General features: G+C 38.4%; 1 pseudogene; it reads right to left on the reverse strand.

Annotated features, from left to right (window-relative positions):
- Nucleotides 1–1,018: 1,018 nt before the first annotated feature.
- On the reverse strand, nt 1,019–2,464 carry LOC102529143 (elongation factor 1-alpha 1 pseudogene; annotated as a pseudogene).
- Between the last annotated feature and the right edge of the window lie 6,039 nt (nt 2,465–8,503).

An 8,503-nucleotide genomic window follows, 5' to 3' on the forward strand; every position in this document is an offset into this window, starting at 1 on the left:
ATATTTGAAAACAGACTCTATTTAATATGATTTCTTATCAAATTAACACATCACATATTTTTAAGTGTCAAATGTTTCCACAACGCTTGTTTTGAAAAAGATCAGTTTCCCCTCTTCTCCATCACCATCCTTTCTTCTTGCTCACAGAGATATCCACTTTACTGCTTAATTTCAAACCTAAGCATTAGCCTCTGACTTCTAGCTATGGAACATGAGAATCTTACTTTCTGTTAATCTCCCTCTACCCTGGATCACGTTGTATTTATGGTTTCCATACTCCATCACTTTAAGATAGACATATCATAACTTGTGTAGGTTCACATCCAATATTTATTTTAATCATGCAAAGCATTTCACCTCTGAATCATATGATACATGATATCATCTTCTTTCCTGCATAACTTTTTTCCTGAAGTCAATAATTATCTTGTTTATAGCTTGCTTAATTTTTTGGGTAATTATCACTAGTTTAGATCCAAACTCTCTGTCAATCACTTAATCTGCTTTTATGAATAAAACCACATTTGGTGTTCTACCTACTTCATCTTTTCACAGTAAGTATTCATTTAGCCTTCTGACTCACTCTAATCTAGATGTACAGAACAGCTCTCATTGTAGGGTCTCTTTCCTTGAGGGATTCTCCTTCCTTATCACTTTGGTTGAATCCCATGTTCACTGAACCCCTTGGCTTCCTCTTTCTTCTTTATCCATTCATTTTCCTGGACTTGATACTTCAGTAACTTTCTAAGAAAGTAAGCTTGAGAGGCAAATATTCTTTTTTTCTCTCATTAAACTTTCTTTTAATGGGTCTCAAAATTCTGTGACAGATTTTTGGTCAAGTTGTTTCCATTAAAAATTACTGATTTTAAAACCTAATAACTTAAAACTGCCACACACACACAAAAAAAAACAAATGGTCCACAACACATTCTCCTTTCCTTCTGAAGGTTTTACGATGCACTGTTACCATTAACCAGTCTTTTACTATTAAACTTCAATGGCCAATTGAGATGAACAGTTCTGAGACCATTCTTATACCACTGATTAAGACTGGGGCGGCAGGTATTGGGGATAATATTCATTCAGCCTTCTGAGCTTTCTGGGCGGACTTGGTGACCTTGCCAGCTCCAGCTGCCTCCTTGTCCACTGCCTTGATGACACCCAAAACAACCATCTGTCTCGTGTCACGGACAGCAAAACAACCCAGAGGAGGATAGTCAGAGAAGCTCTCAACACACATGGGCTTGCCAGGAACCATGTCAACAATGGCAGCATCACCAGATTTCAAGAACTTGGGGACATCTTCCAGGTTTTTCCCAGAACATCAGTCAATCTTCTCCTTCAGTTCAGCAAACTTGCAAGCAATGTGAGCTGTGTGACAATCCAGCACAGGTGCATATTCAGCACTGATCTGGCCTGGATAATTCAAGATAATCACCTGAGCTGTGAAGCCAGCTGCTTCCATTGGTGGATCATTTTTGCTGTCATCGGCCACATTGCCACAACAAACATCCTTGACAAACACGGTCTTGACGTTGAAGCCCACGTTGTCCCGAGGGAGGGCCTCACTCACAGCTTCATGGTTCATCTCAACAGACTTGACTTCAGTTGTATTGCTGACTGGAGCAAAGGTGACCACCATGCCAGGTTTGAGAACACTAGTCTCCAATCGACCCACAGGAACACTACCCATACCACCAATCGTGTAGACATCCTAGAGGGGCAGACGCAAGGGCTTGTCAGTTGGCTGAGTTGGTAGTAGGATGCAATCCAGAGCCTCAAGCAGCGTGGTTCCACTGGCATTGCCATCTTTACAGGTGACTTTCCATCCCTTGAACCAAGGCATGTTAGATTGGCTCCAGCATGTTGTCACCATTTCAGCCAGAAATTGGCACAAACACTACAGTGTCAGGGTTGTAGCCAATTTTCTTAATGTAGGTGCTGACTTCCTTAACAATTTCCTCATCTCTCTTCTGGCTGTAGGGTGGCTCAGTGTAATCCATTTTGTTAATGCCAACGATTAGCTGTTTCACACCCAGAGTGTAAGCCAGAAGGGCATGCTCATGGATCTGCCCATTCTTGGAGATACCTGCTTCAAATTGACCAACACCAGCAGCAACAATCAGGACAGCACAGTCAGCCTGAGATGTGCCTGCAATCATGTTTTTGATAAAGTCTCTGTGTCCTGGGGCATCAAAGATGGTCACGTAGTACTTGCTGGGCTCAAATTTCCACAGGGAGATATCAACGGTGATACCGCGCTCACGTTCTGCCTTCAGTTTGTCCAAGACCCAGGGATACTTGAAGGAGCCCTTTCCCACCTCGGCAGCCTCCTTCTCAAACTTTTCGATGGTTCTCTTGTCGATGCCACAACATTTGTAGATCAGATGGCCGGTGGTGGTAGACTTGCCCGAATCTATGTGTCCATGACCACGATGTTGATGTGAGTCTTCTCCTTTCCCATTTTGGCTTACATTCAGTGGAGGTTTTCATAAAGCCTGTGTCCTGGCAGCAAACCCGCTGCGAAAAAGAGAGGTAAATATTTTTAATTGTGTCTTAGCACAATTATTCTCTTCACATTTATTTGGCATAGAACCCTTGTTTGAAACTTATTTCCCTTAAAATTTTGAAAACATATCTACTGTCTTTAAGCTTCTATTGACGATGTTGAGATTTTCAATTCCACTCCAATTTTTGGACCATTATTATGAAATCTTGCTTTTAGAAGACTGCTGAATAGCCTTTTCTTCACCAGTGTTCTAAGGCTGCATGACAATTATCATAGCGCATCTCTCATTTTACTCACTGTGCTTGGTACTCAGTAGAACATCTTAACCTGAACAAATGTCCTTCAGTCCTGGGAAATATTTTAAAATTATTTATTTGATGATTATCTTTCCTGTTTTCTTTATTTTCTCTTTCTAAACTGGCCTTTTATTATTATTTTTTACTTTTGCCTTTCTTAATTCATCCCCATTTTTCCTTCTGTTTTTTTGAGGGAAGATTTTCTCAGCTTTAGCTTTCAAACCATTTTTTTTATGTCCACTGTTTTATTTTTAATTTTCAAGTAATACTTTTAATTTTCTAACTATTTAACTTTTTAACAGCCCTGAGTCCTTATTTCATAAAAGCAAAATGTCCCAAGTAATACTTTTGGAAATTTCTGTTACAGCTTTCTCTTTAGGCTCCAAAAGATCACTTGAGTGAATTTTCTTCTTAATCTTACAACTCTGAGCATGTTTTCTAACCGTGGATGACTGAGGGAGCCGAAGCAACAAGGAAGGCATTTGGGACCTTGTAGTATTACCATACTCTACAGCAGCTTTCCCAACAAAGACAACACCATGTACTCTGATAAACTGATAAATTAGCTAATGGCTTTGCTGCTGGTGCCTAGAAATTAAATAGAGAGTGCTAACTGCTGGAGACACTTCTTGGATGGAACATGTTGGCCACCCATGAAAAGTACCATCATCTAGACATTGCATTTCACCAAACTTTTACATAATTATATTGTTAGAAAAATTACATTAAATAAGATGTTCATGAGGAAACAAAGAAACTGATGAACTCTTCCTTTGCAAAAGTAAGGAATTTCACCTGAAGAAGAGTGAGGTAAGTCTGAATCATTATACTAAAGCTTTTTTTACCCTTATGAATTAAACTTTCTGATAGATCCGTGTGACTTTAGCATAAGGTCCATTTCGTATATTCCCAAATGTTAAGCTCTAACTGAATGCTGCGAATAGCATCGCTGAATTTTATTGTCAAAAAGAACTAAAGACTGTGTTATCTATTACCAAATCCTCACTTTATTGGGAAATAAACTGAGGTTTAAAAAACTTAAATTTTTTATCTATAGAAATATATCCAGTGGTTGACATCCAAGACCAGAATTTTTAATCTCTGGAGGAACTTTAGTTCCACCACAACACTTTTCCTAAACAATATTCTTAAAAAACACGGTATCCCAAAAGATGTTACTAAGTGTTTGGGGTTGCGGGAGGTATAAAAGCTTAAGTAAACATATCTTGATTTTCCATAAACGGAACTTGCGGAACTTAAGTTAACAGTGGACGGTCTTTCCTAAGTATCTGGCCACATACAATCCTAGTTATAATGACCATTATAATTTTACAGGAGCTCATAGAGCACTTTGAGAAATCACCTCTATTCTTTGTCGATGAATTTTGTCAGCATTTCTGGTAATTGTCCTCATAGAGGCTTTGGTGTTAAATCATGTCAACTTGGTGCAGGCTTTTTCTTGTTACTGTTTGGACAGTAATTTCCAAAGCTTCAGTAGTGAATAGACAAGATATTGTACTAGAGTTCAAAGATGTAACATTCTGCCCTAAAGGGCTGTGGCAAGTCAGAAGTTCTCTGGGGGAACATGTTTGTAGTTTCAATGTCTACACTTGGTTTTCTGTTGCAGTGTGTAGGGGCTGCTACATTTGTGTATGAGATCAGTAACTATGCAGTTACATTATTGTCACCACTTTGGAAATTCTTGACCTTGATCTATACAGAATATATCTACACTTGCTTTAACTGTGCTATTATTACTTCCATTCCTTCTATTTCTATTTTTCCTTTAATGTGCCTTGAGCTCCTCAGATAAAAAGATTATCAGAAGTACAAAGTGCTATATTTTTACTACAGGCATAAAACCTCTTCAGTTCATCAGTGAAAGTTTGGTCCATTGACTAAAATGGTCTAAATTTTTTGAAGTATGCTACCAACATATTTCTGAGGACTTAAAAAAATTTTGAAGGACATATATAGAAGTGTATTCTGTCTGTTGAATGCTCAAATGCCAGTTTCTAGGATTATATGTTTAGTCTCTCTAAAAACACTTTGAATGTAGCTTTCCCCCTGTTTTCCTGAGATGGATAGGAGTAATTATTAGCCTGCTCTCTAACAGTAGTTTGACAAACGGTAAAAGTTGCTTATTTCAAAGATATTGACAATTTCAGTCAGTACTGTTATCAGATTAGAAGATCATTAAGAAAGAGTTGAAGAGAAAGATCTGTAAGTTTTTGCTTGTTTTGCTTCTTCTCAAAGAAATAAATATTTTTGGTTAGCACCTCCAAATTGATAAAAATGACCTGAAAACTGTCTTGTCTATGAAGGTCACACAACCCCAAAGAAAATCTAGACATTGTGACCATCAGGAATGCGCAGTAATAGCTTCCCCAGCCTACAAGCTCAAACAGAGAAGCTGACTGCATCTCTTTGTGTTCACATTCCTTTCCCAGGTACCACTAAAAAATTCTAATCTACTAATCAAGAAGCTTTACACATAAGATGTTCTTCCTTCTGGCTCATCGCTATCAGTCCCCAAGCTCTGATCACGGCCATACGTCTTTCTATTTTTAGTCCTTTGCATATTTTTACCATCTTACAACTCAGTTATTCCATATTTCCCTATCTGATATATATATTTTTTCTTTTTAGAGTTAAATGAATTGTATTTTCCAACCCCAGCTGAAAATTTCTTAAGAGCCATCATAGTCCTATGCTTCTTCTGTATACCCGTAACAGCACTGGGAACATCACTGGGACTCAAAACTGGAGCTTGTTGATTTTGATTCATTAAAAGCCAGAGATAGTGGAAAGTTCAAATGAAGCATTAAGAGGAGATATCCTTACTCTTTGAATCCAATTATAAAAATTCCAGATTCCATCTTCTGAGTCCATTTCAGTAACACTGATCTCTGGAATGACGTGGACAAAAATGGTGCAATGGCATGGATATTAGGACCCTTTTAATGGGTTAAAGCAGATTAAGGTAGGAGAAGAGTAAATGATTCACAATAATCATGTTATATTTTTCTCTACAGCTCAGCTCAAGGTGTTTCACCATCTTCAAAATTTATCTTATCTTGTATCTACAAAGAAGAGTGGCAAGACATTTTGGTGAAAATGTTGACCCTGATTCTTTTCCCTAAAGGGTCAGAGAGCAGACTCTCATAAACTCTCAGGAGCTCTCATGAGCAGTAGTCAGGATGGTCAGGAAACAGAGAAGGTCTTGCTCCTACACTTCTGCCCAGTGCAGTAAATGGGGTCAAGTGACCCCACTTAAGATTAGTACTGGAGAAGGTAATAGAAGGAGACATGTGCAAGCATAAAGATAACATTTCAAATACAATTTAGCATCATGCTGTAACATTATGCAATAACAAAGGTCAGAGACAGGAAAGCCAGACCTTGTGCCTAGCTCTCTCACCAGGGTGATCTGTGAGCCCACGTCTCTCTGATCCTTAGCTTCCTCACCCACGCCATAGATGATGCTAATGACACTTACCTGAGAGGAATGTTGGGAAGTAGAATGAAAGACAGATTTTCATGGTGTGACAAGCTTTTTATTGACAGATTGATAAAGGGTCAATTCTTATCTCAGCTATGGCAAAACAGCCTGCAATAGAACCATTTAAAGAAACTCTACTTCCAGGAAGGCAGGTATAGCTCAGTGGTAGAGCACGTGCTTAGCATGCATGAGGTCCTGGATTCAATCCCCAGTACAAAGAAAGAGAGAAAGAAAAAAAGAAAGGGAAATTGTATTTGCAAAAATGGGGAAAGGAGAACGTTCCTGGGTAGGCCGTGGGCATCTAGTCACATGGCAGTCTGGAACTTTCAGCTCAGCAGAGGCTTGTAGTGTAACAACAACAGTTCTATGTCCTGGTGACCCAGAACCAGCCAAGATTTTCACTGCCTTTATCTTTGTCACCCAGCAACAATACCCAGGGCTCTGCCATGTTTCTGGCCTCTATGGTCTTAGTATTTATTGAAAAGGAACTTGTAGGGTTTGACAAGTGAAATACCAATAAACAGAAGAATGAAGGGTTAAGCTAAGAAACATATGAAAAAAGCAGCATTCCATTCACCAAAGATAGTAGTGTGCAAGTAGAGTCCAGAAACTGGAAATTCACGTAGCACTCATGAATCACAGGTAACAGTGTACAGACACTAAGGAGTTGCGGGAAGGAGGGAGAAGTCACAATACCTCGGATTTTTATCAGGCAAAGAAAGGATTTTATGCTCCCTATCCCCTACCCTAAGACAGCATGTAGTAGAGGATGTCATTTTAAAGAAAGGCTCAAATTTCAAAGCATCTGTTTGCTTTTTATGCTACTAAAGGTGAAGACTTAAGATAGAAGCTTTTTTTTTACTTTTATTTTTCTTATTTATTTTCTTAGGAAATACCTTAACAAACCTTTTTGGTTGTGAAAGACAAACTTGGCATGGTCTGAAAGCTTTTTATTTTTCTGCATGAAAGAGGAACAGTCGTAGTTTTTTGAGTTTTCTTCTGGCAACTCTTGAAAGAAGTTGAGGGACCTCAGAGAAACAGGGTTGCAGGAAAAATGGTGTCTTAAAAAGGGGAAGAACAAACTCCAGAAAACTGAAGCTGTAAAATGAGGGAATGGTATGGTATTTGCTTGCATGCTTGATAGCTATCTATCTCCCTTTTGCCTATTAACCTCTTCGACAGGGCATATGATCCTGACCTAGTCTTTTTGAAAGATTCTCTCATCCTGCCTACCCTTCCCTGCTGCTGCTGCTGCTACCGCCACATACACACACACACACACACACACACACACACACACACACATATACGCACACCCCACACACAGCACATAAGTCAAACCACAGTGACAAGCAAGTGGTCCAAACCACAATTTGATACACAGACATTATTACACTTAATTCCTGGTAACTAATTCATATTCAAATTCCTTCAGCTGTCTCCCCCAATCCCTCAATTATTTAGTGTTTTTTAAAAATTTTTTAAACAAGACTGCAATCTAGGTGGCACATAATACCTTGTTGTCCCACTGCAGCTAGTAAGTAAGGTGAAAGGTGACATCTTTTCATCAACAAATATTCTGTTCACCCCAACCAACACTCTCATAGTTTTAGCATCCATTGATAGTCCTTGGTATGTGTATTTTTAAAAAGATGTCTCTCTAGTTATTTTTTATTTTAAAATTTACCTTTTTACCAAGTTCTGTCCAAAAATATGGACATAATAGAGCATGTCTAATATAGTATGCTGATTTTTCTTAAGAAAAAAATATCATCAGAAAGCTTCTTCCCCCACATTATTTTTTAAAAATTTTTTATCTTATCTAATTCAAGAAAATATCTTGACATTCTGTTAGAAAATACACTGTTTTCCTGGGATACCAAAAGACTGAATTTCAGCTTTGTTTGCCAGTTGAAGAACCAGGATAGCATGCCTAAACTTCCCCTTATAGCTCTCTGAGACAAACTCTATTGCTGCATGAAGCGCTCAGTGAAATCTACAACAGTTCTGAGCACAGAGGAAAATGTGATAAGAGACATGGGTCCTACATCTTTCAGCACATGCATGTCAATCAAAATCAAAACAAAAGAAAAATTCCTAATAATTCTAACACTTCGTTTAAAAAAATCTCAGTTGGAGAATGCTATGTCTAACTTATCCAATGATTATTAGACTATGAACTGTAAAAGCATCAAT

The sequence above is a fragment of the Vicugna pacos genome, chromosome 13 (assembly GCF_048564905.1).
Source record: "Vicugna pacos chromosome 13, VicPac4, whole genome shotgun sequence".
NCBI lineage: Eukaryota > Metazoa > Chordata > Mammalia > Artiodactyla > Camelidae > Vicugna > Vicugna pacos.